Below are 9,142 nucleotides of genomic sequence, written 5' to 3'. Positions count from 1 at the left end.
ATCCCGTTTCTTATCAGTGTTGTGAGCTTCAGAGCAGTTCCAGGAGCTAGCCACCCTCTTCAGCAGGATTTTCAGAGAAGAAAATGTGTGCTAGGGCTCCCCTGCTGCCTGTAGCGATGCGGTGAACCTCCATGGCCCCGGGGGCTCTGCTGCCTGTAGCGATGCGGCGAACCTCCATGGCCCCAGGGGCTCTGCTGCCTGTAGCGATGCGGCGTACCTCCATGGCCCCGGGGGCTCTGCTGCCTGTAGCGATGCGGCGTACCTCCTTGGCCCATGGGGCTCTGCTGCCTGTAGCGATGCGGCGTACCTCCTTGGCCCCGGGGGCTCTGCTGCCTGTAGCGATGCGGCGAACCTCCATGGCCCCGGGGGCTCTGCTGCCTGTAGCGATGCGGCGTACCTCCTTGGCCCATGGGGCTCTGCTGCCTGTAGCGATGCGGCGTACCTCCTTGGCCCATGGGGCTCTGCTGCCTGTAGCGATGCGGCGTACCTCCTTGGCCCATGGGGGCTCTGCTGCCTGTAGCGATGCGGCGTACCTCCTTGGCCCATGGGGCTCTGCTGCCTGTCACGATGCGGCGTACCTCCTTGGCCCATGGGGCTCTGCTGCCTGTCGCGATGCGGCGTACCTCCTTGGCCCCGGGGGCTCTGCTGCCTGTCGCGATGCGGCGTACCTCCTTGGCCCATGGGGCTCTGCTGCCTGTAGCGATGCGGCGTACCTCCTTGGCCCCAGGGGCTCTGCTGCCCAGCCTGCATCTTTCTCAGGCACAACGGAGTTGGTGTTAGTTAACCGCACAACTTGTCACCATCAAAGCCGTTCCCCACTCCGGTACTTTGAGTGCAGAGCCCGTAAGAGACTTCACGATACTCTGCCACTAAGGGCTTCTGCTTAAAAACCTGCCAGGTCACAGATTCCCTGCCTTTGGGTGGTACAATGCCATCACCCAACTGCACAAACTCCTTTGAGAACCCAAGAGGACACGTGAGAATTTCTTCTCGTGGGATATTCTCAAGCCCTTTAACCCTCCCTCTACAGGGAGCTTGAAAACAAACTGTCATTATTAATAGCTGACCTGGCAGTTTTAGGCATGTGCATGCAGAACCTCCTGCCTTCTAGGACACAGGAATCAGATCATAGCCTTAAAAAGGTGGGTTTTTTTATTAACAAATCAAAGACGACATACTTGGAGAAGCATTACTTGGTTGCCAGGTGTTGCAGAGCAACTGAAAAGACAAGATTAAACACAGAAAATTGATTCCCTAGGGTTCAGTTAAAACATTGGGTGTGGGGGGTAGTACATGGGCTGATCACCCAGGGGTCCAACAAACCTGAAAGTAACCTGATGCTTAACATTCCCTGTTGTTTTCATATCCGTTAATCCAAGATTTAGTCTCTCCCTGGGCATGGATATGCTGGAAGTTCCATGCCTTGTTCTTGGTGTAACTCATATCTCCCAGCTCAGCTCGGGTCGTGCACAGACTGCAACAGCAGGGCCCTGCTTTTCAGTTTAAAAAACTCACACTCTGTTTTCATTGGCTCTTTGACAACACTTCCTGGGGACTCTAGGGCAACCAAAATGATTAGGGGTCTGGAGCATATGACCTACGAGGAGAGGCTGAGGGACTTGGGTCTGTTTAGTCTGCAGAAGCGAAGAGTGAGGGGGGACTTGAGAGCAGCCTTCAACTTCCTGAAGGGAGGTTCCAAAGAGGATGGAGAGAGGCTGTTCTCAGTAGTGACAGATGCAGAACAAGGAGCAATGGTCTCAAGTTGTGGTGGGAGAGGTCCAGATTGGATATTAGGAAAAACTATTTTACTAGGAGGGTAGTGAAGCATTGGAATGGGTTCCCTAGGGAAGTAGTGGAGTCTCCATCCCTAGAGGTGTTTAAGTCTCGGCTTGACAAAGCCCTGGCCGGGTTGATTTAGATGGGATTGGTCCTGCCTAGAGCGGAGGGCTGGACTTGACGACCTTCTGAGGTCTCTTCCAGTTCTATGATTCTATGATAAGGGGATGGTTGGATGAAATAACATGATCTTGGTAACTAATTGACCATTCATTATAGGGAACTTTCTGGGTGTCTGGCTGGTGAGTCTCGCCCACATGCTCAGGGTTTAGCTGATCGCCATATTTGGGGTCAGGAAGGAATTTTCCTCCAGGGTAGATTGGCAGAGGCCCTGGAGGTTTTTCGCCTTCCTCTGTAGCATTGGGCACAGATCACAGCTGAAGGACTCTCTGCATGTTGGGGCCTTCAAAGTATTTGAAGGCTTCAATATCTGAGACATAGGTGAGAGGATTATTCTAAGAGGGGTGGGCGAGATTCTGTGGCCTGCACTGTGCAGGGGGTCAGACTAGATGATCATAATGGTCCCTTCTGACCTTAAAGTCTATGAGTCTATGAGTCTATGAGCCCATGTCTTTGGGTTTAACCCTTACAGGCAGTTTAGTTAGCTGAATGGATGGGATGTCCAGAAAAGAGTAGCACCCCTCCTGTTCATCACAATTACACTGAGGAATCCTTATGGTGCCAACATCTCCATGAGGGGTCTAGGGTGGCAAGCAAGATACTACATTATGTAATGGACTCAATATTTAGCTCCACCCACAGCATACAACCTGTGGAACTCCTTGCCAGAGGATGTTGTGAAGCTCAAGACTACAACAGGGTTCACAAAAGAGCTAGATAAATTCGTGGAGGACAGGTTCCCCCACTGGCTGTTAGCCAGGATGGGCAGGGATGGTGCTGTAGCCTGTTTGTCAGAAGTGGGGAATGGGCGATGGGAGGGATCACTTGATGATTTACCTGGTCTGTTTATTCCCTCTGGGGGACCTGGCACACACATGCCCACTTCGTAATTCCTTTGGTTGGGTCCCTGAGCCCAGTGCTCATTTCCCTGCAGCCTTTGAATGATCCTTGTCCCCTTACGGAAGGGTGTCAGCCACCAAAACGGTGGCGTTAAACCTGCAGCTCATGCCCTCCCTCTGCACTGGGTTCCAGCCCACAGGCCTGTGCCCACAGACAGTTGGCACCAGCCCCCTCCTTAGTGCTGTTCACCTGGGCTTCCAGCCCATCCCTCTCAGGCTTTCTTCCCCACAGTCGTCTGGGCTGACCCTTCTTTCAGGTCAGACTGGATGACAAAGGCTTAAAGACTGAGACCAGGATCCCAGGTCTTATTCTCCCTGCTGGGTTCCCCCTGTGCCCTGTTCCCCAAGAACGATGCAACCATCCTCCCTGCTTAGGGGGACCGTATTTCCCAAATGGGAGAGCAGGACACCAGCTGGGGCTGTTGCTCAAGGCACCCCCATAGAGTCTGGCCCAAGCCCTGTGCCCTTCCCCCTCCACACACGTGGGACCAGCTTGAGCCGCTTGGCTCCCTGCCTGTGCGCGCTCTGTCCAGCATGAGCTGCCTGAGCCCTCCCTCCACCCACATGGGGCTGGTCTCACCCCTCCCTCTGCACATCTCTCTGCCCTAGGGGCTGCACTCTACCTCCTGGCAAATCTGGGCATTTATCCTGGTCACGCTTGTCAGCAAAAGCAAATGGGCCAAATGCCCAGTTTTGCCGAGAGGACGTCTGGGACAGGGCTTCAGAAAGGGCCTGTCCTGGCAAAAATGGGACGGATAGTCTAGGGACGTTAACTAACCTGTACTTGTGTAAACGTGGACCCACTGGACTTTTTAACGGTCACACGTTTACATGCGCGGGGGGGGGCAAAGAGTCAGTGCTCACAGGGAGCCGGCTTCTCCCCAGGAGCACTGACTCCTGCTTCCTTCCCCCCCCCCCCCCCCGCCCCATTGCCTCTGATAGAGGCAGCAGTGCAGAGGGCAGGAGGCTTAGGCTCCGACTTGAAAGCTGTTTCCCCGCGTACCCGCTCCCCTGCCTATCCCCCCCTCCCCCCATACATCCCTGTGCTGCTGGCTCTCCAAGAGGCAGCAGCGTGAAGGGCAAGTGGCTCCGCGGGAGCTGGTGGTCATGGGGCTTTTAAGCTGGCTCCCCTGAGCACTAACTCCCAGCCTGTCCCCCTGCGCTGCTGCCACTGTGGGAGGCACTGGGGGAGGAGGGGCCCGGTGGCTCGACAGGAGCCAGCATGCACAGAGAAGCTGGCTCCCCACGCGTATCGGTTCTCACCTGCAGTGCTGGGGGAGCCAAGCCAGTATGTGCAGGGAACTGGTTTGAAAGCTGGCTCCCGCCTGCCCCTCTCATCCCACTGTGCTACTGCTTCCCTGTCCGAGGCAGCTCTGGGGGAGCCGGCCTTTGTGTCAGCTCCTCCCGATCACCGGCTCCCACCTGCCTCCCCGCGCAGCTGCCTCTGTGGGAGGCAGCAGGGAGGGGGGCCAGACAGCTCTGCAGGAGCTGGCATGCATGGAGAGATGGTTTTTAAGTCGGCTCCCCAAAGACACTGGCTCCTGCCTCCTGCCCCTCCCACCTTTGCTGCCTCTGATACAGAGGCAGCGGGGGGGCGGGGGGGGGTGGTTCACATGCGTTTAGTCATTAGGATTAAACAGTGAGCCCAGGCTTATCAGTTAATAGTGTGATCAGCTACACACTCGCATCCCTAGTACGGTCACCCCATCCCTGCAGCCAGCTTCTTTGGTTTTGTTTTTCGGCACAGCCACGTCATGCTCTCACTACCGCTTCCCTCATTCCTTTTGAGCTTTTTTTAAAATATCCTTTCACTCAGACTGGTCTCCTATGTCTTTCCTGATTTTCTACTAGTCCCTTTAGGGAAAAATCTTTGATTTCAATCAACTCAATCTATTATACATCTTAGAGAAGGTGTTTGATCAAGAACTCCTCAACTAACTGATCAGAGCTAGGGCCATTACATTCAGGAGGCAGCTTCCTCTGATCCTAACTTAAATCAAGGGCAGGGGTTGGCTGTGCCAGAAAAATGGATGTGCCTGGAACGGGATTGCTTCTCAGAAACCCAAACAGAAGAGAGACAACCACCAAAGCAAATGCAGTGCTCACAACTGGCACAAGGGAGTGAATGCTGAAAGACACTGAACCAAGCTAAGCCAGAAAAATAGGCTGAACCTGGAGTAGGATTGCTTGGCAATGAACCTTACAGAAAGTGGAGAAATGTGGAGCGGTGCTCTGTTTTGGCACAGCTACCTCAATGCTTAAGGTTTGAAAACTAGACGACAGTGTTATTGGAAACCCTGTTGACTATAGCCCTCTTTTTGTTAAAACATCATAGTTCATAGGGATGAAGGAAAAATACTTCATGGAATTCACATTTTACAAAATTTGCTAAACAAAAATGTAAATGGGAAAATATTAACAATCCCTTTAGAAATCCAAAATAAAAATTAACTTTATAAAGATAACACTGTATTTTTGAAAAATACAGTTATTTAAATAAAGCATGTTCCTTTTCCTTTTCTAGCAAGACTGGGTAAATCTGCTAGTTTTTCATATAGAAACTTTCTTTCCATAGAATATCGCCCACAATGCTAGAGAACATGAGCAGCCATTTCTCTGGATTTGCAACACCTTCCAGAGCCCATCTTTGTCTTCTGCATAAGCTTTACCCCTCTCATACGTCATACGTCACAGGCAGTCACTGTTTCTATCATGACTAGGATATGTATTATCTTTGATTTTTTAGCATGTATCCTGCAACCTTCATCCTGTTGTTCCCTTGGTGTGTAGTTCTTGCCGTTCCTTTGCATGCTCTGCTGTGCAAGTGGTCATGCTTAAATTCCTGTCTTCTGAAGGACAGCTTAATGGCCACCTCCTCATATTTTAGAGCTTGTTTCTCTGCTTTGTCATCCCTCTCATGTCCAGGTGTTCTGATGTGCACTAGAATCCATCTTACTTTTACACAGTTACCTGCTTGCTTTATTTCGGTAAGTAGGCACGTTATTTCACTCATCACGTCATTTCTGCTTTCCACAGTCCCTGTTCTGTTGCAGTAATGCCTCACGAGTAACTAGATCAAATTATGGCTGCAGCCAGTCACACGTCTTTTACCCAGGTTAATGCTGCCGCGCTCACCAGCAGTTCAGTCTTCGGGATGGCCACACGGTCTGATCGCCTTTTCCATTTCTGCATTCCTGGGCTAGGAATACAGAAGGCTATTCCCAATCTCCCCATGCTGCTGGCTTTGATCCGGCTTTGAAGACAGAGCTGGCCCCACGTGCCATAAATAAATTGATATTTCTTTAGTCATAATCTGTGGGTTTATTGTTCCCTCTTTTTTTTTCATACAATTCCACAAGTGGGGGAATAATTACCCACCTGTAATTTGATTTCTCATGACTAAAATGGTTAGTGTTCTCAAGTTTTTTTTCTACATCTCTCCCCCCCCCCTTTTTTTTGCCCTGATAGCATGAGGAAGTCTGTGGAAATCCATATAATATTGTCTAAGTGCCCAGCAATCCTCCAAACTCTGTTCTTTACTTCTGTTTTCCTTTTTCCTTTTTTACCTTTGTCCAAAAAACGAGGGCTAATAGTTTCATCCTTAGATGTATCAGTGTTTCTCCAGTGGCTACTTGCAGCACACACTGGTGTTAACCATTGGACTACATGCCAGCCACGGAGCTTGGGTCTGGGGAAGTTCCACGTTTCTAAGAGTTGTTTTTGAGGCTGGACAAAAAAACTTTGAGGACATAATCTAAAACTGGTCTTTCCAGTGCTCTCTACAGTATCATCAAAACCTTTGTATCTGCACCGTGTTTTGAGCTGCTTTTAAGTACGTTGATTCTGCTTTTACACTTTTGTATGATATCATGTATGGGGCCTTTTCAAGCTAATTTATGATCAAAAGCTTCTTATAACAAACTTTGGAACTATCTCAATTTTTTTCATGAGAAAGAAAGTTCCAATCTTCCCTAATTTTCCTCCTGGTTAAAAGCATTCCCTTCGTTTTAGCAAACGAGCATTTAAATACCCTGTCATTGCTCCACTTGAAATGAGTACCTCGTTTGTCTTTTTCTATGAGTGCTTTGTCATTTACCCGCAGTCTATATAGCATAATTGTCTGCAAAAAGAGAAATACCTATTTCTGTCTGAACTCTTCGTGGGAGGTCATTTATCAGAATGGAAAACAAAGCAGGCCGGATAATACTCCCTAGCGGAATCCCATTTGTAAGCTTGTAGAGTTGTGTTAAAGCTGTTCACACTTCGACTGACAGAATTCTGTCACTTTAAAAGTGACTTATCTGCCCAGTGTAGTTGTAGTGATGTAGTTCCCAGGCTAGTCGAGAGAACAGGTGGGTGAGGTGATACCTTTTATTGGACCAACTTCTGTTGGTGAGAGAGATGAGAATGGCTCAAAAGTTGGTGTAATAAAAGCTGTTACCTCCTATTCCTCATCTCCCTTTTCTACCCAAAGGTGCCACCATGGCTAAACAACAAAGTGAAAGAAGCAATTAGAGGCAAAAGGGCATCATTTAAAGTGGAAGTTAAATCCTACTGAGGAAAATAAACTCTGTGCCAAGTGAAGTGTAAAAATATAATGAGGAAGGCTAAAAAAGGATTTGAAGAACAACTAGCCAAAGGCTCAACATCTAACAGCAGTTTATTAAAGAGCATCAGAAAGAGGAATCCTACTCAACAACCCATGCGCCACTAGATGATCGAGATGCTAAAGAAAAGCTCAAAGGAGCTAAGGCCGTTGAGAAACGGAACGAATCCTTTACATCATTCTTGTGGGAGATTCCCAAACCGAGACCATTTAGGTGGCAAGGCTGAGGAACTGCATTGTGGCATTAGATGAGATTTTGGAACAAATGGATAAAAGGAACATTAGTAAGTCACCAGGACCAGATGGTTGTGATGGGCTGGATCTCAGAAAGCCCCTTGGGTTTGTCCACCAGTGTGCTGTTCAAGCTACTGAGCCTGCCTACCTGTCCTCTGGGGCTCGCCGCCACCTGATCCTGCTGGGCCGGAAGCTCTAGTCTCCCCCAGCCAAGGCCCAGAGTTGGGGTAACAGCCCCCTATGGAGTAGCAGACCCTGAGCCAATTCATCTCCGTGAGACCTCAGCTGTAAGGGCTCAGCACCAGGAACACAACGCCCAAAAGGGACCAGTGCCCGTGTGAGTTGTGCACAGAGGAAGAGGGTGGGGCCTGTAAGTATCAATGAGAGAGATGCACAGTGGTTGCTTCCTCCAGGTAACAGTTATTTACACTGGGCTAGATAATAAACACGATTTTTTTAAATTAGTGTAGACAGTAGAGACTTTAAAGTGATTGCAAGTGCAAACAGTCAGCTCAAAGCAAGTTAATAAATTGAAATAAACAAAACACACCAGCTAACCCTACCCCACCGTGGGACATGCACATTCCTGCGCTAAGCAGTTGTTCTAAACGTCTTTCACAAGCCTCCGCGCTTGGGCCCGATCCTTTCCCCCATTCAGTCTTTGATGTTTCCAGTGGGCATCTTAGGCGGTCAGTGGGGTCTCCTGGCATCTGGCCACTGCCCGTATTGTTTGCCCAGGGCGGGAATTCTTTGTGTTCAATTCAAACTTTTCTCCCCTGGGCTATGTCTAGACTGCAGGCTTCTTTTGAAAGAGGCTCTTTCGAAAGCATCTTTCGAAAGAGCCTCTTTCGAAAGAGAGCGTCTAGACTGCATGGAGAAATTTCGAAAAAGCGGCTTGCTTTTTCGAAAGAAAGCATCCAGTGAGTCTGGATGCTCTCTTTCGAAGACGGCCTCTTTACATTGAAGAACGCCTTCTTTCGAAAGAGGAGCTTTCAAAAGAAGGCGTTCTTCCTCGTGAAATGAGGTTTACCGCCATCGAAAGAAAAGCTGCGTTCTTTCGAAATAATTTCGAAAGAACGCGGCTTGAGTCTGGACGCAGGGGAAGTTTTTTCGGGAAAAGGCTACTTTTCCCGAAAAAACCCCTGAGTGTGGACACGGCCCTGGAGTGGAAAAGCGCCAGACGCACATGGGTTTCAGCACCAGGCTTGGCCACATGTCTTTGTAGGGCCAACCACTGTTTGGGTTGATAGGAAATATAAAACCATTCACAGGCTGTTGACTTGATCATCCAGCCATTAAGTTTCTAAACTATCACTAATGGCTTTTATTAGAAGGCCTGGTTTAATAAAACAGTTCCCACTTAATATTTCTAACTTCACATGAAAGATACATGCACACAAATAGGATACACACATTCAGGGGATCACGGACTCTTGAATGATACGTT

Source organism: Pelodiscus sinensis, chromosome 29 (assembly GCF_049634645.1).
Source record: "Pelodiscus sinensis isolate JC-2024 chromosome 29, ASM4963464v1, whole genome shotgun sequence".
Classification (NCBI taxonomy): Eukaryota; Metazoa; Chordata; order Testudines; family Trionychidae; genus Pelodiscus; species Pelodiscus sinensis.
The sequence above is the reverse complement of the archived record's forward strand: the minus strand, read 5'-3'. Positions refer to the sequence as shown.